At 41.0% G+C, this 26,841-nt stretch overlaps 1 protein-coding gene across 4 annotated transcripts in view; it reads right to left on the bottom strand.

Annotated features, from left to right (window-relative positions):
• Window positions 1-2,526, bottom strand: part of DAAM1 (dishevelled associated activator of morphogenesis 1) — a 183,006-nt gene extending 180,480 nt beyond the window's left edge. The window contains exon 1 of one of the 4 annotated variants that reach the window (XM_003831651.5): window positions 2,202-2,526. The gene's annotated coding sequence lies outside the window, so the exon portion shown is untranslated. Of the gene's footprint in view, window positions 1-2,055 lie in introns of all 4 variants that reach the window. The other 3 variants (XM_003831652.5, XM_055097645.2, XM_008957004.4) reach the window with 3 other exon arrangements.
• Window positions 2,527-26,841: the final 24,315 nt, after the last annotated feature.

The following is a 26,841-nucleotide window of genomic DNA, read 5'->3' as shown; positions in this document are numbered from 1 at the left end:
TAATACTAAAGTATAATTAGAAGGGTCCAGATACTGGAATAATAGTAGTGGTAGTATAAACAGTATTATAAATAGTCACATAGCTGCCTTGTCCATATAACCTGATGGCACAGTATCAGAAGCCAAGTTTAAACCCTTAACTTCAGATTACTTTGGGGTCGGGGACGAAAAAGGACAATGACCAAGTCTATCTTGGAATCATAGGCCATTGCGCCTAGAATTAACGTTAGGAAACCCTCTCTACCCTTTCTTCACATTACCAAAGAGAAGACTGAGGTCCCCAGAGGTAAAGGGTTAATCCCAACGTGGAGTAGCCAGTGACTGACAGAGCCAGAGTAGGACCCAAGGCTCCTGGTTATGGCCCTGCATGCTTCACCCTCAAGGACCTGCACCCTCTAGCCTGGCTTTAGATTTTATGAGAACCACAAGGGACTGCAGTGTCTTCCAGCCGTTATTAATTGTCCCTAATCACTTCCAATCAGCTGCACCTAGAGCAAATTGAGGGCCTTTGCTGGTGACCAGAGAGCTCTTTATGCACAACAGGGGAGGGCGCCTTTCATGACAAAGCTGCCTCCAACACCATAAACTACCTTATTGGGGAAATGATGCGGCTAGCCCGAAAGGGGGAAGAGATTTTTCAAATTATAATTTTCAGAGTTTGCCTCAGGAAAAAGGCGCCAAACAATTAGTTTCAGGGAGAGAGGTGGCGTGATGAGGTGTGGCACGGGGAAGGGAAAGGGGTTTAGAACTGTGTCCAAGCTATTTAGGAGAGAAAGGGGAGAGTCCCGGGGCTGTGAAAGGGGGGAGGAGGAGAGAGCAGCTGGGCTAGGGCGAGCGTTTGACCACACCCACTAGCCACTCCCTCCCAGCTGCCCGCAGAGCCACATCGAATCGAAACAGCAGTGGCAGCGGCTAAGATTCCGAAGGCAGGAGTCGCCATGGCAACGGGATTCATCTTGCAGGCAACTCCGCTTCGATTCACTGGGTCCTGCTCGAATCTCAAGAAACTACCAGCAAAACGGTCACGGTGGCATTTGCTCTTGATGCTCTCCAGAAAGTGGAGATGAAGGAGAGGGGAATGGAGTTCAGGCATCACTAAATATGTTATGGGGCGAGAGGTAGCTCCGCAAAGCCAGGCCGTGAACAACTTGAGACCTTAGCAGGGTTTGATGAATGAGTAAACGAACAAATGAAGGTACTAGGAAAGGCAAAGAACATCCAGAGGACTGAGAGCTCTGGGCCTCCTGCACGTCTCCAGAGGGCAAGCCGATCACAAGCAGTTGGCTTTCAGAACCAGCTGGGTAAACCCGATTATCCAGCCCTCCTGCCCCACAGCGAGCCTAATCATTAGATTATCCGACACCTCCACCCCCGCGCTACCACCTCCTGGCCCAGGGCTTCAGGGCAGGCGCTTCGCCCCAGCCCAGGTGCTCTACACCAAGGGACCGTGGAGACTGAGATGCGCCCTCCCGAGAGGGACGGGCGGCAAGAGCCCTCTGCGGTGCCTCACAACCGGGTCCGCAGGCGGCGCAGCCTCCCCGGCCGCCAACACCCTGCTCTCCCTCCGCAACGCCCGATTTCCCTTCTCTCTGTTTTGAAACATTTAGGTCCAACTTAGTCTGAATTACAGGCGCTCCGTCCCTTTCGAATGGGGCTGGAAGTGAGGGTGCCAGGGGCACTGGGGGCTCTGCTCGGACGCGAACGGGTACACGAGTCCCTCCTTCCCTGTCGCCACCGCCGTGTCCACCAAGCCTGCCTCGGGGTTCTCCCTCTCGGAGCCGCCGGGCCGGGAGCTCCCGGACGCCGCTGCAGTACCCGCGGCCCCAGCCCCGGGGAGCCTTCAGCAAGGCGGCGAGTGTTACCCCGCCAGCTCCCCGGCCAGCCGGGCGCCTTAGAAAGAAAGGGAGGGACCCCAGTCCTTGGGGGCGTCTTCCTCCCTGCTGCCTCGGTTTGCGTTGCGCTGCAGCCATTTTCCCACCCCCAGCTAGGCAGCCGAGAGCTGTCTCGGTCCCGTTCCCACCCAGACCCAACCTGAAGGACGGGTTTAATATTTACCTACTGGCCCGGGAGCTCCGGGGAGGCAGCAGGAGGGCGCGCCGCGAACCCAGCGCCCAGCCCACGGAAGCACGCCCACCCCCGCACCACTGAGCGGTGCCACTTAATGAATGAGTGCGGCGGGCAAGGAGGAGCGTCCCCCTTACCTGAGCAACCCCTGCATGCTGGAAAGGCGGCTCTGCACTCTGGGTACAATGGGATCCGGTTAAACAGTTTCCTTCACAGCCGCTCGTAGGTTACTAACTCGCAGGTGACATCACCCTCTCCTCGCCTGATAGGATACAAAGTGGCTCCCACTGCGCATGGACGCTCCGGTCGGGCGCGCAGACTCCTGGGAGTAGTAGTCCCAATCTATTAGCGGAGCCGGGACAGCCTTGCTGTCGGGACTCGTGGAACTACATCTCCCGACACACTCCTCGGCCCTTCTGCCCCGCCCCTTATTCCTGCCCCCTTCAGGACCCGCCCCCTCCCAGCCTTACAGCCTTGCAGTGTTAGCGGTGGTCGTTCCGAAGCCGAGCTGCGGACCGCACGGGAGAGTGGGAGGGCTGCCCTGCGGTCGTGTCTGTTGACTTGACCTCTACTTTGCCCGGCGCGGGCTCTGAAGGATCGGAGAGGTCCGGGGCTCGCGTGGTCCGGCCAGGCTCGCTCTAACTGGTCTTTCTTGGTCCCTGCTGGGAAGGGACGATTAAGACTTTTCTGCCTTCCCCAGGCGTAGCAGCTAATTCAGAGGGCTTACTGTTTTCTGGGTTAAATACGGTCCTCGAATTCTCCCCGCTCAACACTTCCAGAGGATGGGGCGACGCCGGTACCAAGGCGGAGGAATCTCCTTGTACCCCCTCAATTCACCTTTCTCTTTTCTGCTTCCCGTTTAACGGAGACAAGGTGACCAGGCAGAACGCGGGGAACCACTTAGTCGGCTGAGCTGACAGAATAACGGAGGTTGTCACTACCAGAAATGCGGTGTGATAGACTAGACAGTCGCCGCAACCCTCCGTCAGGGCGCCTGCTGCTGCTGCAAAGATAATACTATCGTGCAGCCATGCTTTTGTTCATCCCTGCAGCAGACTTCCCGCCCTGGTGGCTCTCCACTCCCAGGAAGAAAACGTCCTTGTCTAAAGTTTTAATAATTGTGTATCTATGTATACACATGTTTTTAAATCCACAACACTCTCACCTCATTTTCCATACCTTTTCAAATATTTTTATAAAGACATTAAACCAAACAACATCGTGCCGTTCAAGAATTGCCCTGCTCTTAACACACCTAAATATTTATTTAAAGGTAAGCAAAAGGTGTGTAGCAGAATTCTGACCCTTTAGGCAGGTTGTATTGTTAATACATAATTTTTTCCGTGGCATTTTTCATTATGCAGTGAATACCAAGTGTCTTTTAATATGAAAAGAATCAATGCATTTAGTTACTCGAGTTGTAAATGTAAATTTTAATGGCATTTGATGTGTCTCAATTCCATATAATGATCAGCTCACACACCCGTTCCACTAGCAAAATCTCTAGAAGACTGTGCATCTTGTGAAAAAAAGGTTCACAATTAAGATTTCAGACAACTCCCTACTGAAGTGTTGGTGGAACTCTTCTTATCATTTATTTTCTCCTTTCATTCTGCAACACTAAGTTGGGTTCAAGTGAAAAAATATTTATGAAATTAGTTGAGGATCTCAGGGGAGAGGAAATGCTTTGTTTTGCTCAGAGAGATGTTTAGCGATGAATTCTGATGTTCTTTTAACAAGCCTGTTCTTTATAGACAAGACCCACTTTTCTCCCCCGAAAGAAGATAGCTTTGAATGTTGCTCTTCTGTCCTCAGCTACTTCTTCCGTTTCAAATATTATCTAAAATGAACTCTGACAATATAAATTTTCCCCTGGCCATCAGATCAAGGATATAATCACTGATATTCTAACTAATGGGTAGACTTAATGTAACGCAGTTCATGGTGGAAAAATATTCAGAGAGAAACTTGACCTGGGATGATTCTAAAGGCTCTTCTAATTTTATAACTGTGTAAAGCTTTTAGATTGAAACATAATCAGTGAGCCTGAAATTTATTGAGTCAATAAATTGAATGTGGAGCCTTTCTGTTAAGACAGGGCTTATCCTTGTAGATAAAAGTATGTTACTGAGGCACACTCTGAGGAGTAATTTTAATGGAGAAATCACCTTACAACAAGTTCTCTTGGCTCTTCAGTAATGAAGGAGAAGATGCAGTCTGTCTGAAAACAAACATTCCATTCTCTTTAACAATATTATAGGGATGTGCCATGTGACATAGTCATCTCCATATAAAGGACAGCATACACAATAGACTGTAAGCACATAAATGTGGAGAAATGCACATGTGAACTGCTCTTCCTATCTAATAACTATAAATATAGATAATAGATGTAGAAAGAGGGCATTGTGTTTGGAAAAATTATCTGCAAGTGGTGATGGATTTGAACTGATCCCTGCACAGTTTCATTGGTAACCAAGGGAAACAAAGATGGCTCTTTAACATGAGAAATACAGTCTGTAGAACTAGCAGCAGAGGAAGCTTAACCACTTCTTTGGAGACAGAAGGAAACTCACACACACACTCTCTCTCACTCACTTTCATACACAATCATTGCGTATGTTTGCATTTAATTTTTTCTAGGTGGCCAAGTAGTCTCATAAATCATCAAAAACACCCACTCTGTCTAGCTAATTGATATTCTCAGTCAAAATGGGTTTCTTTACTTTCTATCTTTTCATTTTACATAACTGCTGCTGTTCTGAAGACCTTATGAAAAGCCCTGCCTCATCCCATAATCGTGGCCTATTAATTAGGAACCTGTGAGACCACTAAGAACAGATTTGACAGTCTATACAGGTAGGGGATGAGGAGAAGGCACCACGAAGCATTTTGATGATCTTTTAAAATCACCTCTCTCAGTGCTGGTTACAAGGTTTTACTGTAGATACTGGATTTTAGATAAAGGAGTTATCAACAGAGAGAAAGAAATGAAAGTTTGTAGCCTTGCGTGTACTTTCATGCAATAGCTTGGTGTTCTGCAACAATCAAGGTTGTGTGCTAAGCCCAGGTTTGGGATTGTGCCATTCCATTATTTGTGATCCATGTTACTTTGCATATTTGTGTTATTTATTCTCTCTGAGCCTCAGTTTCCTTATTTATAAAATAGGGTTAACAATAATATATATTTCATGAGGTTTTTGAGGATTAAATTAAATGAAGCATGTAAAAATATTTTTCAAACTGAAAAGCACTATACAAATGTTAGTTCTTGATATCATTTGCAATTTTTCCCAAAAGATTATCTCAGAAATGTCAGGCCTAATTATGGAACAAGGTAATAAAAACCCATTTAAATTAAAAATTCTTATTCTTAACAGAGACTATTAGAAAGAATATAGCATGCACATATTATCTCACTCTAATTGGTAAGTAGGCAAAATGTACTTTGAAGACTAAAATGAGAAATTCAGGGTTGAACAGTGCCAGTCCTTGACTTGTTCTCAGATCTATATGTTCTTCCTCAGGATCCCCTGCTGTCCTCAGTAACATAGGGAGCTTTTCCCAAGCTTCCCAGCATGGAGAGGCACTGCTGGGGGATTGTAGGCAGGAGGAAGAGAGAAGCTAGGGAATTTCTTCACTTCCTCAGAGGTGCATTGGGTGATGTTTCTGGCAGTGGCAGCAGCATTTTCCTTGTTGGACTGGTCTGTCATGGTTCCAGCTTCTTCCAGGTCACCCTGGCCTTGTAACACCACCTTCTCCCTTTGTCCCTCTTGCCTAGCGGGAGAGATAGCTTCCTGCTGTTGCTAATCTCTGCGTTGGGTGTTTGGCTTCACAGATCTTCTATCACAGTATGGCCAATTCTCTGGACCACATTATCTCTGTTTTAAATACTACTTAGAATCGTTTCTGTTTTTTTGGTGGAACACTTTAACTGACATACTCACACTTTAGTTAAAGTTCTTTTAGGGGCAGACAACAAAAACTTTCTATGGCCAGTTTATGCAAAACAAAGAATGTAATGGGATTTATTCAAAGGATTAGACAACCAAGGCTCAAGACAAACAGGAACTGGACAAACTAGGAACCTAAGCAGTGGTAGTTTTCAGACCTTCTCTCCAGAGCACTGGTCTACTAGCACTCAGACTCCGAGCTCTTTGTTCCAAATTTCAAATTCCTGAGAGAAGCTTATTGTCCTATGTCAGGCAACAGTCTCTGACTTAATTATCTTAAAGTACAATCCCCAGACCAGCAACATCAGTATCACCTGAGAACTTGTTAGATATGCAGATACTTGGGCCACACCTACACACCTGCTGGAAAAGAAGCTTTAGGCATGGGTCCCACCACATGTGTCTTCACAAGTCCTCCAGCTGATTCAGACACACTTGAATGTTTTTGAACCATGGATCTACAGCAAGTATAACAAGACTGTGTGGCTCAAATATGATCACTCAGGACCTATCCCCGTGTGTCTGGGAGTCTTCTCAAAAAGGAGAAAGTGTGAATCTGGAAGCCACCCCAAGAGGTGTCAGTTAAAGCTGGTAAATCTATCAGGATCTTAATGGTAAAACTTGGTTCTTCCTGAGGGAGAGGACTTTGTAGCATTCTGAGCCAACTATTCAGTTTAGTCACTAAAAAGGCACTTGGAGGAGATTCATTTCACTGTGTTTAATTGAGAGCTCAGAAAAACTGAAAAAGCAGCATCGGAACAGAACAAGGGAGATGGAGTCATACAGAAATGTGAGAATGGCAACAATACTAAGGTTAGGCACAGTAAGTGGAGGGGTGAAAATACCTCCAGCCACCCAAAACTCTCTCCAGACCAGTCTTATTTGAACAGCTCCTCGGAGTTCAGAAAGAGAAACTCTCCTTTGACATATTTTAGCTGGTCTTCCTGTATCAGCTTCTTCGTAACTGGCTTACTCTTAGCCCATCTGTGAGACCTGTGCTGTTCAATTCTGTAGTCACTGGCCTCATGTGGCTATTTAAATTTCAATGAATTAAAATTGATGAAATTTTAAAACTCAATTACTCAGTCACAGTAGCCACATTTCAAGTGCTCAAGAGCTGTGTGAGGCCAGTGGCTACCATACAGGACATCACAGATACAGAGTATTCCCATTACTTCTTCAGAAAGTTCTGTTGGACAGCACTGCTACACATTTGTTCACTAATGACTGTTTAGATTCTTTCATGCTGAAATCCACCTTCTTTTCTTCTTCTTCCCCAAGTCAAATTCTGAAGAGAGAGAAAATGAAGAGACAAAGAGAAAGGATATATAATTGTTCTAGTTCACCAACTGAAGCTAGAACATATAATAAATCACTGGCCATCATGAAAAAGACAGCCCAACTAATGCTTAAATTCATTTGTCAGCAGGAAAATATAAATTAAGACTATAATGGGATACCACCACATACCCATCACATTGGTTAAAATTAAAAGGACCAACTATACTAAGCATTGCCAAAGATAAGAAACAAATCTTACACTGCTAGTGAAACTGTAAACTGGTAAACCTGCTTTGGAAAAATCTTTATTAGTATTTGCTAAGCATGAGCATACACATCCTTTATGGCTGAGCAATTTCACTGCTAGCAATATACCTAACAGAGTTGTATATATGTGTTCACCAAAAGTTACCTATTCAAATGTTCATAGTTATGCTATTCATATATTCATATATGTATTCATATAGCCTAGGGTTGCCATACAATATTTGGGATATACTTACACTAAAAATATTTATTGTTTGTCTGAAATTCAAATTTAAGGAGACATTAGGTATTTTTATTTGCTAAATCTGGCAACTCCATGATAGCCCCAAACTAAAATCAACACAGTTGCTCATCAACGGTACAGTGGATAAATAGATTGTGGCATAGGCACATAATACTATATCGCAGAGGTTGGCAAACTTTTTTCTGTAAGGGGCCAGGTAGTAAATATTTTAGGCTTTGAGGGCCATATGATCTCTGTTACAATTACTCAGTGCTGCCATTGTAGCATGAAAGCAGTCGTAGACATAAAGGAATGAGTATGGCTGTGTTCCAATAAAGCTTTATTTACAAAACAGTCAGCTGGCCTGTAAGCCTGTAAGCCATAGTTTGCCAACCCGTGCTATCTGGCTATGAGAATTAACAAGCTATGTCTACGTGTGAAAATATGAGGAACCGCATCAAAAAACATTGAGTAAAAAGAGTATATACTGTATGATTCCACTTATGTAACATTTTTTTAAAGAGGTAAAGCCATTGATAGTGTTAGAAGACAGAGTAACAGTTACCTTTAGGGGATAGTAATAGAAGAGAACATGAGAGGTCTCTGGGATGCTGGTATTTTTTATCTGGGTGCTGTTTATGTGGCTACTTTATTTTGTGAAAATTTATCATGCTGTACACTTAAGATTTGTGTCCACTTATGTATATACATATTAAAATAAAATATTTATATGAATTAAATACTAGGCCAAATTATCTCAAGATCATTCCCATAAGAAATTGTTTTATGTATTCTGGTACCCAAGTTTTTAAATATATTTTTCTAATTATAATGGTTATTCATGTCTTTGTAAAGAATTTAGAAAATATTGCTACTTAAGGCCATAAAAATCACCCATGAGCCAACAAACGAGGGAGAAATATTAACATTTCTCCCTCCACTCCCCACCATCTTCCCTCTCATTGGATTTTTTTACATCATTAGCATTTTGAGTGCTATGTGATATTTTATTTTGGGAAGATAACCATTTGTTCTTGTTATTTATTTTTTATTTCATAATTATAAACTTAACTCTGTAATCCAGCTAGACTTAGAGAATAAGGAAAATATGGAACCCAAAGAATTGCAACAAGAGCACAAAGATAATGGACATTGCAAGCAGATGGGATGGAGGGATACTCTCTTGAGCTACAGAAAGAACAGTGTGGTGGCTAAGATAAAACACAAGCCAAATTTATTAGAGTTGTCCACAGTTAGCAATGGCGATCTTCTTGTTGGTCTTGCCATTTCTGGACCCAAAGCACTCTGTGCCTTCCAAGATATTCCTTCTGTCTTTACCTTGCCAAAAAACCACGTGCTTGCCATCCAACCACTCAGGCCCAGCTGTGCAGATGATAGACTGGAACTGTTTATGTTGGGTTCAGAATTTGCCATGGACAAGATGCCAGGACCTGTATGTGTCAGGATGAAGTTCTCATCCTCAAATTTCTCCCCGTAGATGGACTTGTGTCAGTACCACTATGGCATATGAAGTCACCACCCTGGCATAAAACCCCTGGAATAATTCTGTGAAAGCAGGAATACTTCTTTTCTCTCCAGTGGTCAAAGATCTAGGGGGTTAGGACTCCAGCATATGAATCAACATATGAATTGGGTGTGGGGGAATACAGTTCAACCCATAATAGTCAGAATACAAAAGTTGTCTGCTATCTCTGGAACTGTCTGCAAACAGCTCAAGGAAGGAGATGTGGCCCCAGGGCTCGCCATCCACTGTGACGTGGAAGAACAATGTGGCTCTATAGCATATGTTAGGTGTATTGGTTTGCTAGGGCTGCTGTAATAAAGTACCACAGAAATGTATTGTCTCACAGTTCTGGGGGCCACAAGTCCAAAATCAAGCCCTGTCTGTAGGGTTGGTTCCTTCTGAGGGCTGTAGGGGAAGGATGTGTTCCAGGCCTCTCTCCTTGGCTTGTAGATGGCCATCGACTTTCTATTATCCTCCTTCTATGCATGTCTATCTCTGTGACCAAATTTACCCTTTTTATAAAGATACCAGTCATATTGGATTAAGACCCACCCTGGCCAGGGGCAATGGTCCATGCCTGTAGTCCCAGTGCTTTGGGAGGCCGAGGCGGGAGAATTGCTTGAGTTCAGAAGTTCAAGACTAGCCTGGGCAACATAGCGAGACCCCCGTCTCTACAAAAAATACAAAAATTAGTCAGGTTTGGTGGTCATGCTTGTGGTCCCAGCTATTTGGGAGACTGAAGTGGGAGGATCACTTGAGCCTGGGAGGTTGAGGCTGCAGTGAGCTGAGATCATGCCACTGCACTCCAGCCTGGGTGATGCAGTAAACCCCGTCTCAAGAAAAAAACAAACCAAACCAAACCAAATCAAAAAAACAGCAAAAGACCCACCCTAATGACCTCACTTTAATTTGACTGCCTCTGCAAAGACCCTTTTTCCAAATAAAGTCACACTCTAAGATCCTGGGGGTTAAGACTTCAGCATATGAGTTAACATATGAATTGAGTGTGGGGGAATACAATTCAACCCATAATACTCAGTAAACACAAATAAGGGAAAACTGACTTTCTAGGTCTCAGCACCAGTGTTTTGCGTGTCATAGTCACATAGATGTTAAAGCTGTTGAACATCTGATTAGGAAATACAGATAGGATCAAAAAACTGAATATATCAACCTGAAACTTTTCAAAAATAATGGAAACAAAAAACAGAGGGTGTTTCCTGAATTATGTGGAAGCCATGGTGCTGTTTTGGGGTGTGAAGGCTGAGGTCTTGCCTCTAGGTATCCAGCCCTGTCACTCTTGATCAGGAATTCTCAGATGAAGACTCTGCCGACCTTCCATTGGTAAAAATTCCCTGGTCATACATTTTAGACAAACCATCCCAAGTTAGCTTTCAAAATATCCCCTATTGAGGGTGTCATACAATTTTCATTTTCTTTTTCTCTTTAAAGGTCAAATCTCTGCATGGGCTCTTTAACCCTAAAATGGGCAGTCTATGTGTGGCAAAACCTTGTCTACAAGTAAAAGATGGGCTGAGTGGACAGAAAGAATTCTGTTTACTCTTTTGGTTTCTGTAACTTTCTTTGCCGGGAGTTATCCTGGCACATGTGTTCTGTTTCGTGGCAGAAATATTACAGCGTGTAGGATTTATTTAAGAGGCTTGTTTCACAGCAGGTTGTGCTAGCACTTAGACATTGGATTTTAAGATTAGGGATGACTTTAGTCCTGTATTACATGAGAACCTTGTGATGTGGAATTTCTCATGGAAAGCCACACTTCAATACAATATGTCATGGCATATTATGTTTGAGAGTATTTTCTCTTCACCAAACTGTGATTGTAACCTTTTCTCTCGGGTTGTCTGTGCCCTCTCCCTGTGTCTCAAGCTCCTAAAATAATATTTTGGGTTGTCAGAAGACTAACCACCCAGTTAAAGGGGAAAGGGAGATATTGGAATGCTTCTTTCTGGCTTTGCTTTCTTGCAAGTGACAGGTTTTCTTCTCTGGGGTTTATGTTATTGTTTTAGAAAATTATACTCATTTAAATCTAAACATAGTTACTGCAAGCAAAATATAACCCCATTACTTTTCACACACGTGTAACAGTGATTCTGAATAACAGGGTCAACACCCTCTTGACTTAGGCATGTAAGTTAACTATGCTTGAAGCTACACTACCTCTGGCTACAAGCACGCTAGAATTTGCAAGTTGAGCAGCTTTGAGTAAGGTCAATGCTAGGATGGGAATCTCTAACAAAAACCCAGACGTATCAGAGATGAACATAGGATTTTAAGTGTTTGATTGTGTCCCAATTCACTTGTGGCAGATCCTTACAGCCATCACTTCAGAAATCCTTGTCACAAGGCACATCCCTACTTAACGTGCAGGTGAAGAGTTCCCTGCTCAAGGTAGATGCACATCAGTGGTATGCTGGGAACCCACGGCCCTGCCTCACAAAACCCATTGTCAAATTTGGGAAATTTTGTGAGCCAATTGTTAAACACAGATGATATTAAAAATTAAATTGTATAAACATAATTATATTATATTGAAAACAAAGGTAATAAATACTCTAAGGTCATCACTCGTTAATTGTTACTCATTTTACTATTATTTGTGCTCTTGTGGTCCCTCTGAATCTGAGTGCTGGAAGTACTGTCATGATGTGTTACTGTACATCTCTCCCCAACCTCACATTCAGTGATGTCACACTGGTAGCAAGACATCAGTCGTAACGGGAGTATTTCCAACAAAGAAATCTGCAAATGCTACAAGTTAGGGCTTCCCTCACAGATCCAGTTGTTAAATGCTTACTGGCATCCCCATCCCCTTGTATTTGTTTTTTTGTTGTTATTTTAAAAATTTCAACTTTTATTTTGGATGCAGGGGGTACAGGTACAGGCTTGTTACATTTGTAATAGAAGAGAATAACTGCTATGCAATGCTCTGCATTTTTCCCTTGTGATTTCATTTTGCTGTTGGGTTCTAGAAATGGAGATGCTAAGCATGTGTCACTGTACTCAACTTGGGCAGAAGTAAGGGTGATATTGTATCATGAGCTGAGAAGAGCCCAGTTCCTTAGTGGGTTCAAGAGCTGAGCATTTTCCCTCAAACAGGAAAGAGGCATTTGGTGATAGGTTTCACAGTGGGTAGTGGTTTTGAACCAGGAAGAAAAGGAAGTCAGCCTGGGACTGCTGTAGGTATCAGATGGAACACAGAGAAAATTCCAGATGGCTGCACTAGCACTGAGGCTGCCTGACCACACAGGACCCCACATACTATCTATAAAAACATTTTCATGAATCTGCAAAATAATGATGAAAATAATCTTAAAAAGACAATGTAGATAATTTTTTATGAAATGAAATGTTTTTATATAAAGGACTATCTTTATGCTGGGATCATAGGTTAATTATGTCAGGAGTTAAAAACACTACTGTATAAGAAGCCTGAGGCAATTAAGAGGATGCAAATTATATACAGCCATGTGCCACATAATGATGGACCACCTATATGATGGTCCCATAAGATTCAAATACCATACTTTATATGATGGTCCATATATGGTGATCACATAAGATTATAATACCATCCCATAAGATTATAATACTGTACCTTCTCTGTTTAGATGTGTTTAGATACACACATACTGTTGTATTACAATTGCCTGTGGTATTCAGTACCATAACATGCTGCACAGCAGAGTCACGTGCTCCCAATGCCTAGAAGAAACAGGCTATACCATATAGCCTAGGTGTGTAGTGGGCGAAACCATCTAGGTTTGTATAAGTACACTCCATGATGTTCACACAATGAAATCACCTAATGATGTATTTCTCAGGACATATCTTGTCGTTAAACGATACATGACTGTATATGGGTTGTTTACATCTTAAGAATTATTTTGTCCTAAAAGTCCGTTTTGTCCCCATTTCCCCCACTTGCATTAGGGAATATCTCTTTTTTCTTAAAAAAAAAAAAAAAGATCAGTGATCAAGTTTCCAGGCTAGACAACAAAAGTAAATGCATCCTAGAAAAGAGTTGAGTCATAGCATTGATCTTGTTTGCCTGAGGTCTGAATGGTTGGGGAAGGGAGAAGTTCTTGCAGGAATGAGAGGTGTGAGGGAGGAAACAGCATATATTATCCTTCTTCTAAGCCAATGGATGGTGCCCTAGGAAAACTGGAACCAGTTGGAGTTTGTCCTCAACATTCCCCTCACCTCCCTTTATGGCTTGCTCTCAGTAGCTGGTATGCCTTCTCACAAGGCCCTCATTCCCTCCTGGCACTCTGCATTCTCCACCATGACACCTTGCAGGTCTGTCTGAATTCCTAAAGTGCTACAAATTCCAAAAATTACTTGCTCCCTTCTCCTCGCAGTCAGCCCATCCATTTATTTTTCCAGCACAGCATCTCAGGTGTTATTGAACAGATGCACACAATTACATGAAGGACTGATGGCCCCTAAATTCACAGAATTATTTTTATTTTTAGGATTCTTATAATTCAGATTATCTCCAATTGGCAGTATATTATGAAATTTAAAAAACACACACACAAGACAGAGTAAGAGTTTGGGAGCAAAGAATATTGGAATAGGGAGGAACAGGGCAGGTCCCACAGAGAGGCACATTGTTAATGAATTGCTTAATCCCTCAAAATGTGTTTATGATTTTCAAAAACTCCTCCCTTTGACCCACAGATTTTCCTGAACTGGCAAAAGCTGGATTTTAGCTAATCCTTGTTTTGATAATTGCTCACTGGTACAGGCAGCCCCAGAAAAACAAATGTCTCAAGATTAAACATTACAATCCTCTAAACTTTTTCAGATTCATACTTGAAAAGCCTCACATTTCCCATAAGGGGTTCTTATGGGAATGGTGACGCCTCCAGCTATAAACAGAGGGTGGTGTCAGGTGAACTCTGCCTGTGTGTGTGTGTGACTGCACATGTGCACATATATGTGCTGGGGTATGTTGCAGATATATGGGTACATGCACAAGCTATTTATCATTTTATAAGAAGCGCTCAATATGTAATTAAACACATAGAGTCACAGTGGGTTCTAGCTTTCCCCAGTCTGGAAGATACGTCTTAGCTCTAAAATCCTTACTCACATCTGAAATTCCTTCTGTCCAGCTATTACCTTCCTAGATCAAGTTCTTCCCTCTACGATTACTGAATGTGTATTCTATTTATAATTCTAATCTCATTGCTTCTTTTTTTCTAGTTAAATATATTCTGGCTGGCGTGGTGGCTCATGCCTGTAATCCCAGCATTTTAAAAGGCTGAGGCAGGTGGATTACCTGAGGTCAGGAGTTCGAGACCAGCCTGGCTAACATGGTGAAACCCCGTTTCTATTAAAAATACAAAAAATTAGCCGGGTGCAGTGGTGCCTGCCTGTAATCCCAGCTACTTGGGAGGCTGAGGCAGGAGAATCGCTTGAACCCGGGAGGCAGAGGTTGCAGTGAGCCAAGATTGCACCATTGCACTCCAGCTTGGGCAACAAGAGTGAAACTCTTGTCTCAAATAGATATACATATATATGTACATATATGTATATATATGTATAGATATATCATATATAATTATATATATGATATATATAATACATATTATATATAATAATGTTATATATATACATATTCATATATATACATATTCATATATATATATACATATATTCTTATTCCGCAAGTTTTCTACAAAACAGGTGTCTTTTGGTGCTTGAGCTGCCTTGAGCGCTATTGTTCGGTGTTAACCAGAATTCTAGTACCATCTGTAGATCAGCATTTACTCATTAGTAATAAATTCTCATCAACAAGCAATAATTCTTCATCTACAAATGTGAACACTAATGAAAAACCACAAATACTGATGAGCAACCATCTGGTGGGACCAATAGAAGAGAGTGTGCACTGATGGTGATCATTGTGGTTCGTCTCTGATGTATGGCAGATCTTTATCTTACAGGCATAGTGGGTGAGCAGCCATGCAACGAGTGCATAGAGTGCAACATGTTCCCCGATCTTGAGGAACTGAGAGACTGAAAACTAAAAATAAGAGTGCATCTCTCATTTCACCACAGAAAACTTCAGCAGAGAAAAGGAGGGGAATCTTTTAGCAACTTCAGTGCAAGTCAGACAGAGACATTTTCAAAAGCAAACCATGTTTCTGTTTGGGCTAGGTTAAATGGCAATGGAGTGGCCACTGTCTATTATATTTTTTGCTAGGCAGCACCTGCTTACTTTTCAATCGAGAGGATTGCTGTCAGAAATATAATACAAGCCGCCACATGTGTACTTCAAGATTCTCTAGTAGTCATGTTTAAAAAGTACAAAGAAACAGAAGAAATCTATTTTAATAATATATTTAAACAGATACATAACAATATTACTTCAACACACAATCAATTTTAAAATAATGAAATCATTTACACTTTTTTTTTTTACTAAGTCTTCAACATCAGTTTGTTTTTTATACTTGTAGCACATATCAGTTCAGACTAGCCACATTTCAAGTGCCCAATAACTTTATGTGGCCAGTGGGTACCAGAGGGAGCAATGCAAGTCTAGAACATTCCACCCCAGAGGGTGCTCCATGTGTACCTCTGCTCACATTTACTGAGGATGGAGCACTTCACTTTCTTGTTCTATCACCACCTCCTATAGCCAGAAATTGGCCGCAGGCAGGAAAGGGATAGTGAAAACCTTTTTTTGTTTGTTTGTTTTTTGAGACGGAGTTTCACTCTCGTTGCCCAGGCTGGAGTGTAATGGCGCGATCTTGGCTCACTACAACCTCGGCCTCCCAGGTTCAAGCGATTCTCCTGTCTCAGCCTCCCTAGTAGCTGGGATTACAGGCACATACTACCATGACTGGCTAATTTTTGTATTTTTAGTAGAGACGGGGTTTCATCATATTGGTCAGGCTGGTCTCGAACTCCTGACCTCAGGTGATCCACCTGCCTCGGCCTCCCAAAGTTCTGGGGTTACAGGTGTGAGCCACCATGACCAGCCGGGAAAACCATTTAAAACGTCTTCATAGAGGCCGTTTAGCCATGCTTGTTATCATCTTAAGGTGCATTAAGACTGAAGAGGGTCCTTTGTCAGAAGCAGACTTTCTTTATGATGGATCAGAGGCATTCTCTGCATTCTAGGGAGTTTGATCCATGTCCTAGCATGCTCATCACCCATTTGATGGGCCTAGGCCTGGCGTTTCACACAGCGTTTCAAATTTTAGTGTGCATAGGAATCTGTGTGTGCCAGGACCCAGCACATCCTGAGAGTCAGGCCCCATGTGAAGCTTTATTTTTAACAAGCACTCTAGGTCATTCTGGGGAAGGAGGTCTGGCTCTCTGTCATTTAGAAATAACTGGTGAGGACTAGAACTCAGGTTCCTATACCTGGAACTTGTTGCTCTGTGTTGTCAGCTGTCTCATATGAGGAGGTAGCACAACAAATCACTTGCATTTTAGTAGGAAATTTTGTCTCAGATTATTTTTGCTCATCAGAAAGTTCCATTTGGCAACATGAAATTCTGTGTCTCCATGGGAAAAGCCGCTGCTAGACAGGTTTTTAAAATGATAATGAAAGGAATTTACAGAAGCTAAATTAAAACATTGAATATCACCTAGGGTGATACTAGGTTTAATATCGACTTCTCTTGTTTCCCTATTCTCGATAGACTGTTTATTTCTTTGATTAACTTTATTACTTAATTAGTGAGGCTCTCTTCAGAGAAGCCCTTGAAATGTGGCTAGTCTGAACTATGTGCTGCAAGTATATGCATAAAGGAAGTTACCCACGGGCACATCACTTGGAAATGTTTGCTTTTCACAAAAATGGATTCCTAACATAAATTCTGTTTGCATTTGCTTTTTTAAACTTTAATAATTATGTTAAACTTTGCTTTAGTTTTTAAATGTCTGCGTCTATATTATTTATTTATTTATTTATTTATTTATTTTTGAGACGGAGTCTTGCTCTGTCACCAGGCTGGAGTGCAGAGGTGAAATCTCGGCTCACTGCAACTTCCGCCTCCCGGGTTCAAGCAATTCCCCTGCCTCAGCCTCCCAAGTAGCTGGGTCTACAGGCGCGCACCATCATGCCAGGCTAATTTTTTGTATTTTAGTAGAGACAGGGTTTCACCATGTTGGCCAGGCTGGTCTCCATCTCCTGACCTCACGATCTGCCGCCTCAGCCTCCCAAAGTGCTGGGATTACAGGCATAAGCTACCGCGCCTGGCCCATTATTTTTAATAATAGTTTCTTCTATGGTATAAAATAATTTAATTAACATTCTATTTTGGAACTTTTAAGTTGTTTTAAATTTTCTTTTGTTTTCTTTTTTTTATAGAGACAGGGTCTCACTGTGTTGCCCAGACTGGTCTCGAACCCCTGGGCTCAAGCAAAAGTGCTGGGATTATAGGCGTGAGCCACTGCATCTGGCCTCCTTTTCTTTTTATTAATAAGGCTGTGGTAAAGATTCTTCATATGCATCTCTGGGTGATGAGCTTGGATTTTTAATAAACAAAAATGTAGAAGCAGAAACTAACAACACTCATTTTCCACTGCCCAGAATTAATGACTGCCAATGTTTCAACACATCATTTCCCAGTCTTTTCATACATAAAAATATACAAATATTCTTCTTTTAAAAAATATAAAAATATACAAATATTTTTTCTTTTTTCTTTTTTTTTAAAAAAAGGTGAGACTGTTCCAGGTAAAATGAAAATTCCCTTTGGCCACCACTTACTATTCTGGTCCCCTCCCTTCTCTCTTCAGAGGAAATAACTGAGTTGGTACATAGTGCAACCCACTTTTATACATTTATATTATATATGTATCAAAAACATTTACTAATGCCTTGTGTTTTTTACATAAGTGATGTTGTTCTGCAAATATGATCCTGCAGTTTGCTTTTCCCATTCAGAAATTTTTTTGAGATCCATTCCCATGTAGTTAGACATATATGTAATTCATTCCTTTATCGTATGACTTCATATCTCTTATTTATCTCTTACATGTGGAAATTTAGGCTGCCCCCTGTTTTTTTCCATTACAAATAATACATGAACATGCATGTGTTTATATGCTTTTCTTTGTGAGTGTGTATATTTTTTTCTAGGTTAGACACCCAAAAGTAGAATTATTGAGTTACAGAGTATATTTAGTATTTTTTTAATAGGCAGTGTCAAATTTGTCTTCCAAAGGGAGTAAAGTCATTCCCCCTTATCTGTGGTTTCATTTTCTGTGGTTTCAGTTACCCACAGTCAACCTCAGTCTGAAAATATTAAATGGAAAATTCCAGAAATAATTCTTAAGTTTTAAATTGTGCATCGTTCTGAGTAGCATGATAAAATCTTGCACTGTCCCACTCCTTCCCACCTGAGACATGAATCGTCTCTTTGTCCAGTGTATCCATGCTGTATAGTATGTACATAGAGGAAAAAACAGTATATATAGGATTTGGTATGATCAAAGGTTTCAGGCATCCACTGAGGGTCTTGGAACGTATCCCTCACAGATAAAGGGGGACTACTGTATACCAATTTAGCTTTCAAACACCAAAATATATCTGTATTTTCAGAATCTTGCCAGTGCTTGACATTGGAAAAACTTATAATTTTTGACAGTCTTATGGATGAAAGATAACATATTGTTTTGATTGGAGTTTCTCAGATTAGTAGTGTAGGGAAGCATCTTTTCAATCTTTGTTAGCTAAACATACACTATGTACAATTATCTGATTGTATTCTTAGAAAAAAATTCTCAACTGGTCAAAGGCTATATTTTAAGGCTTTCAGAATATAGTTGGAAATTTCTATCCCAAAATTTTGTAACCGTTTATACTGTATTTATCTTGTCAAAACCATGATAAATAATCCATTTTCCAGACTCTCACACAACTCTGGATTATTCACTTTAATCTTTGCTCATCCAACAAGTACAAAGTGTAAATTGCTTTAATTTTTTCATGTCTTTGAGTACTGGCAAGGTTAAGTAGTTTTTCTATTAAAAAATACCTTCACATTTCTTCTTTTATATATATCACAGTTCATTACTTTAGCCAACTTTTATATTGGGGTATTCTTTTTCTTATTTACCCACTGTCATATAATTTATGAATATCTTTGCAGTTTGACTCCTCTTTTAACTTTGTTTTTGGAAGTTTTATTATATCTATATATTTTTAAATTTTTAGGTATTTAAATATTAATATAGTTCCATAATATTTTCTTTCTCTTTTATTTTAAAGAACTTTTATTTCTAATCTCAAAATGCATTTTTATTGTAAAAAAAATGTTAAAGGCCTCTAATCCTAGTACTTTAGGAGGCCAAGACGGGCAGATCACGAGGTCAGGAGATTGAGACCAGCCTGGCCAATATGGTGAAACCCCATCTCTACTAAAAATACAAAAATTAGCTGGGCATGGTGGCGCACACCTGTAGTCCCAGCAACTCAGGAGGCTGAGGAAGGAGAATCGCTTGAACCCGGGAGGTGGAGGTTGCAGTGAGCCGAGATTGCGCCACTACACTCCTGCCTGGTGACAGAGCAAGACTCTGTCTCAAAAAGAAAGAAAGAAAGAAAGAAAGGCGTGTGTTTATTATTACATATTATCATGATACATATTGTATGTACATATATTTAGCTTTATTGATATATTTTGCATACCTTAAAATTCATCCACTTAAAGTGTATCATTCAGTGACTTTTAGTATATTCCTAGTTATGCAACTCTCACCACAAGCTAATTTTAGAACATTTCATCACTCCTAAAAAATACCCTACACCCCTTAGCAGTCAGTCCCCATTGTCCATTCCCCTTAACCCCTGGCAACTACTAATTTACTTTTTTTGTCTACAGTTTTGGCTATTCTGGACATTTCACATAAATGGAAACATACAATATGTGGTCTTTGTGACTGGCTTCTTTCATTTAGCATAATGTTTTCAAGTTTCATCCATATTTTAGCATGTATCAATACTTTATCCCTTTTTATGGCTGAATAATATTCTGCTGTATGGATATACTACATTACTTTTATCCACTCATCAGTTGATGGACATTGGGGAGGTTTCTACTTTTTAACTATTATGAACAATGCTGGAGCCAGGTGCGGTGGCTCACACTTATAATCCCAGCACTTTGGGAGGCCGAGACAGGCAGATCACCTGAGGTCAGGAGTTCGAGACCAGCCTAGACAACATAGGGAAACCCCATCTCTACTAAAAATACAAAAATTAGCCAGGCATGGTGGTGTGCACCTGTAATCCCAGCTACTCGGGAGGCTAAGGCAGGAGAATCACTTGAATCGGGGAGGCAGAGGCTGCAATGACCTGAAATTGCACCACTGCACTCCAGCTTGGGCAGCAGAGCAAGACCTGTCTCAAACAAAACAAAACAAAACAAACAAACAAACAAAAAACAATGCTGGTATAAACACTTATGTACAAGTTTGTGTGTAGACATATGTTTTCAATTCTTTTGGAGATGGAATTTCTGGGTCATATAGTCACTCTATGCTTAAGTGCCAAACTGTTTTCCAAAGTGGCTGTACCATTTTACACTCCTATCAGTAGTGTATGAGGGTTCCAATTTTTCCATATCCTCCCCAATGGTTGTTTATATTATTTTTAAATAATAATTTTTAAAATTGTAGCTATCTTAAATTGTGTGATAAGGTATCTCATTAGGGTTTTGATTTGCATTTCTCTAATGATTTAAGAAGGTTAAGCATCTTTTCTTATATTTAGTGGCCATTTGTATGTCTTTGGAGAAATGTCTATTCAAAAGTTCTTTATATATTCTGGATACAAGTCCCTTCTCAGATATATGATTTTCAAATATCTTCTCCCATTGCTTGGGTTATCTTTCACTTTCTTGATGGCATTTTTTGAAGCACAAAAATATTTAATTTTGGTGAAGTCCAATTTACCTATTTTTCTTTGGTTGCATATGCTTTTGGTGTTGTATATCTAAATCATTGCTTAACCCAAGGTATATTAGTCTGCTCTGGCTGCCACAACAAAGTACTAAATACTGTGTGGCTTAAACAACAGAAATTTATTTTTTCACAGTTCTGGAGGCTAAAAGTCCAAGAACTAAAGTGCCAGCAGAATTGGTTTCTGGTAAGGCCTCTCTTTTGGACTTCTAGATGGCTACCTTCTCACATGACCTTTCCTCTGTGTGTGTGATGAGAGAGATAGCTCTCATGCCCTTTCTTCTTCTTATAAAGATGTCAGTCCTATTAGATAAGGCCCCTACCTTCATGACTTATTTAACTTTAATCACCTCCTTCAAGACCCTATCTCCAAATGTAGTCATATTGGGAATCAAGGCTTCAACATACAAAGTTGGAGGGGAACACAATTAAGTCTATAACACAAGGTAATGAAGATTTACTTCATGGTTTCTTCTAAGAGTTTTATAGTGTTAGCTCTTACATTTAGGTCTTTGATTAATTTTTAGTTAATTTTTGTGTGTGGTGTGAGGTAGGGGTCCAACTTCATTCTTCTCCTTCATTCTTCTGAATGTGAATATTCAGTTGTCCTAGTAGCATTTCTTGATAACACTATTATTTCCCCCATTGAATTGTCTTGACACCATTGTTGAAATCAATTGAATATCAAGTTAAGGAGTTCTGGGACTTTAATTTTTTTTTTTTTTTGTAGAGACAGGATCTTGCTCTGTTGCCCAGGCTGGAGTGCTGTGGCACGATTTTGGCTCACTGCAGCCTGTAACTCCTGGGCTCAGTGATCTTCCCACCTCAGCCTCCTGAGTAGCTAGGACTACAGGTGCATACCACTATGCTCAGCTAATTTTCATTTTTTGTTTTGTTTGTACAGAAGGGGCCACACTATGCTGCCTGGGCTGGTCTTGAACTACTGGCCTCAAGCAATCCTTCTGCCTTGGCCTCCCAAAGTGCTGGAATTATAGGCATGAGCCACTGCACCCTGAGGAGACTTTATAATGTTACTATAGCAATTATTGTGTTGACTTAATGTAATAGAATGTAAGCTTCCTGAATCCAGAAATTGACCACGTATGATGATGGAGGTAGAGCATAATGCCCAACATAAAATTGTACTCAATATGTGCTCAATATTTAAATATATATTATGTTTTCACTGTTAAAATGCAAATGATACCTGGGAAAGGACATAATTCTGTAACATGAAATAGGTTTCAGATTAAAAGATAACAAATTCTAGGAAAGGAGACACAGGATAGATGGGTTTGATGGATGAGAAGAAAATATCTTTAGCATTTGATTTTGCTTGGCTAAAGGAATACCTTGGCCAATTAGCCATGCACGTTCTGGTGTTGGGTCTTTGAGAGGGGCTGTGACACTAGAAAAAATACAAATTAGGATATGACAAGAAGGAGCTGAAGAATAATTTACCTAATTGACAGCCTTATCAAGGGATCATCCATTTTGGGGGAAGGCAAAAATCGGAAAGTTGTCAAAGGAGATTTGCCCTTTTCTTTCTTTCTTTCTTTCTTTTTCTTTTTCTTTCTTTCTTTCTCTTTCTTTCTTTCTTTCTCTCTTTCTTTCTCTTTCTTTCTGAGTGTCTGTCTGTCTTACTCTGTCACCCAGCTGAAGTGCAGTGGTGCAATCATGGCTCACTGCAGCCTTGACCTCCCCAGGTTCAGGTGATCCTGCCATATCAGCCTCCCGAATAGCTGGAACTATAGGCATGCACCACCACATCCAACTAATTTTTGTATTTTTAGTAGAGTTATGTTGCCCAGGCTGGTCTTGAACTTCTGGGCTCAAGCAATCTGCCACCTCAACCTCCCAGAGTGCTAGGATTACAGGTATGAGCCACTGTGCCTGGCCTTGGCTTTTCAATTAAGATGGGATCATGAATACTTGAGAAACAACCCTTGAGTATTTACTTAATTGAAGTGAATATGATGGTTAATTGTATGTGTCAAATGGACCGGGCCAAGTACTTGGTTAAACATTATTTTGTGTGTCTGTGAAGATATGTTTGGATGAGATTAACATTTGAATTGATAGACTGAATAAAACCAATTACCCTCCCAAATGTGGATGGGCCTCATTCAATTTATTGGAGCCCTGAATAGAATAAAAGGGGGGTAAAGGCAAATTCATTCTCTTAGCCTGACTGTTTTTGAGCTAGGACATTAATCTTCTCCTACACTCAGACTGGAATATACACCATGGATTCTCCTAGTTCTTAGACCTTTGGATTCAGACTTGAACTATACCAGCAGCTCTCCTGTGTCTCTAGCTTGCAGACCACAGGTTGTGGGACTTCTCACCTCTGTAATTGTGTGAGCAAATTCCTTATAATAAATCTCTTTCTATACATATGTGTATGTGTGTATATAGCCTATTGGTTCTGTTTCTCTGGTGAGCCCTAATATAGACAATAACAAGTTTAAAAATAAACATAGAGGTAATACAATTAAGAATCACAGCTCTATTGTAAGTGCAAACACTAATACAATTTTAACATACTTTATAGCTTCATTTAAGATTCAGGTATTATAAATCAAGGGAAACAAAATCCACTTGCCAAGTTCTGTTTTTCAAAATCATTTCAGCATTTCTTACCTCACTGTTAATGTGTGGTACTTTAAATTGTCTTCAGAATCAGTTGTAATCTCTTATTGGTTGACTCTTAATGAGTTGAATAAAATTTTTTAGTCTGGGCTTGGTGGCTTATGCCTGTAATCCCAGCACCTTGGGAGGCTAAGGCGGGCAGATTACGAGGTCAGGAGATCAAGACAATCCTGGCTAACACGGTGAAACCCCATCTCTGCTAAAAATACAAAAAAAAAAAAAAAAAAATTAGCCGGGCGTGGTAGCGGGTGCCTGTAGTCCCAGCTACTCGGCAGGCTGAGGCAGGAGAATGGTGTGAACCCATGAGACAGAGCTTGCAGTGAACCGAGATGGTGCCACTGCATTCCAGCCTGGACAACAGAGCGAGACTATGTCTCAAACAAACAAACCAAAAAATTTTTGTGTTAATTTTATATTTCTTTGAAAGTCATGATTTTATCTTCTTTTCTTTCTTTCCTTCTTTCTCTCTTTCTTTTTTCCTTTCCTTTTCCTTCCTTCCTTCCATCTCTCTTTCTTTCTTTCTTTTTCTTTCTTTCTTTCCTTCTTTCTCTCTCTTTCTTTCTTTTTTTCTTTTTGATGGAGTTTCGCTCTTGTTGCCCAGGCTGGAGTGCAATGGCATGATCTTGGCTCGCCGCAACTTCTGCCTTCCAGGTTCAAGTGATTCTCCTGCCTCAGCCTCCCAAGTAGCTGGGATTACAGGCATGCACCACCATGCCTGGCTAATTTTATATTTTTTAGTAGAGACGGGGTTTCTCCATGTTGGTCAGGCTGTTCTCGAACTCCTGACCTCAGGTGATCCGCCTGCCTCAGCCTCCCAAAGTGCTGGGATTACAGGCATAAGCCACTGCACCCAGATGATTTTATTTTCTTTCAAAAATTATTCTTGGCCGGGTGTCGTGGCTCATGCCTATAATCTCATCACTCTGGAAGACTGAGATGGGTGGATTGTTTGACACCAGCCTAGGCAACATAGTAAGATCCCATCTCTATAAAAAATAAAAATTAGCCAGGTGTCATGATGTGTGCCTATAATCCTAGCTACTTGGGAGGCTGAGGTAGGAGGATTGCTTGAGCCTGGGAGGTGAGTGAGCCATGATTGCACCACTGTACTCCAGCATGAGTGAGAGGGCAAGACCCTGTCTCCAATATATATACATTCTTTAACACATGCAACACTAGGAATAGAGTCTCCCTACTTTATGTCATATGATTTTTGTGCACTGACAGCACTCACAGGATGGGAAACAATAATTTTTCTAAACTGCCGAATAAAAATTCATTTTTATCTTTTCACTCTTTTCAGCACCTCCTCTTCCGAAGGGTATCATTAATTATCTCACAGTCACCTGCTTTAGGTACTGGAAATAATTCCTGTCTGTAAACCTTCAAAAGGGAAATTAAAATTTTTAACATAGTAACAGATTTCAGTTTTGTCCATCTTAAAAGTAAGATTATTTTATCTCCTTAGTTTTTTTCTCTTCATGTCTCAACTCTCTTGGCTTTGCTCTTAAGATTTTAATTTCCAAAGGCTCTTTTGTTGTTGTTGTTCTCTAAATTTTTTTTTTTTTTTTTTTTTTTTTTGAGACGGAGTCTCGCTCTGTCACCCAGGCTGGAGTGCAGTGGCGCCATCTCGGCTCACTGCAAGCTCCGCCTCCGGGGTTCACGCCATTCTCCTGCCTCAGCCTCCTGAATAGCTGGGATTACAGGTGCCTGCCACCATGCCTGGCTAATTTTTTGTATTTTTAGTAGAGACAGTGTTTCACCGTGTTAGCCAGGATGATCTCAATCTTCCTGACTTCGTGATCCGCCCGCCTCAGCCTCCCAAAGCGCTGGGATTACAGGCATGAGCCACCGCGCCTAGCCATTCTCTAAAATTTTTATAGCATTCTGTTCTTGTTTCATGGGTATGGTATCTTCCGTAATCTCAGTCATAATATTAATCATGATTTTTAAAGAGTTCTCTTTGCCCTATTTGTATCTCCTTAAAGTGTTTTTTTTTTTTTTTTTTTTGGTATGTTTTTATGTTTGGGGCTCAGTCTTTCATGTTGGGAGCTTTCCTCAGAGGGTGGCAATCACTGGGTGCTTACGTTTGAGAGCAGGGAACTGAAAGGTGCTTTAGAAACTCTAGGTATGTTGTATTTATCTGGCACTTCTTCCCTTCCCACCCCTATCCAACCCCTTAACACACTTTCCACTCTCCCCTACTCCTAATCTGATTGATTTGTCTTTCTCTCAAGATTCAACTCGAGCATTGACTCTTTTTGGAAAGCATTTTTGGTGTCCACTCTGCTGTAATACTTTAATATACCCCTGCTACCACTCCACATAGATTGTGAACTGCTTGAATGTAGGGACCCAATTCTAGCTCTCCTTTGTGCCCCACTATGTATGGCATAGTCACATACATATTGCCAGTGCTCAGTAATTGTTTGTGGAGAGAATGGATGTATGAATGCTCACCTCCACCATGCACTTTATGTGCATTACCTATTTTTATCCTCACAATAACTCCATGCCATTCTGCTTTTTTCATGGTTTGTCTTCAAATGCGGAAATATGGGAAGAAAAGACAAACAACTGATAAAATGTTGAGTTAAGTGAATGTATTGATATGCAAACGAACAGCCTTTATATTGCCATGTAGGTTTAAAACAGAGATGTAGGCTGGGCGCGGTGGATCATGCCTGTAATCCCAGGACTTTTGGGAGGCCGAGGTGGGCAGATCACGAGGTCAGGAGATCGAGACTATCCTGGCTAACTCAGTGAAACCCCGTCTCTACTAAAAATACAAAAATTAGTCGGGCATGGTGGTGGGTGACTGTAGTCCCAGCTACTCAGGAGGCTGAGGCAGGAGAATAGCTTGAACCTGGGAGGTGGAGCTTGCAGTGAGCCAAGATCGTTCCACTGCACTCCAGCCTGGGTGACGGAGT

The sequence above is a fragment of the Pan paniscus genome, chromosome 15 (assembly GCF_029289425.2).
Source record: "Pan paniscus chromosome 15, NHGRI_mPanPan1-v2.0_pri, whole genome shotgun sequence".
NCBI lineage: Eukaryota > Metazoa > Chordata > Mammalia > Primates > Hominidae > Pan > Pan paniscus.
This window is presented reverse-complemented; position numbering and strand designations above follow the sequence as displayed.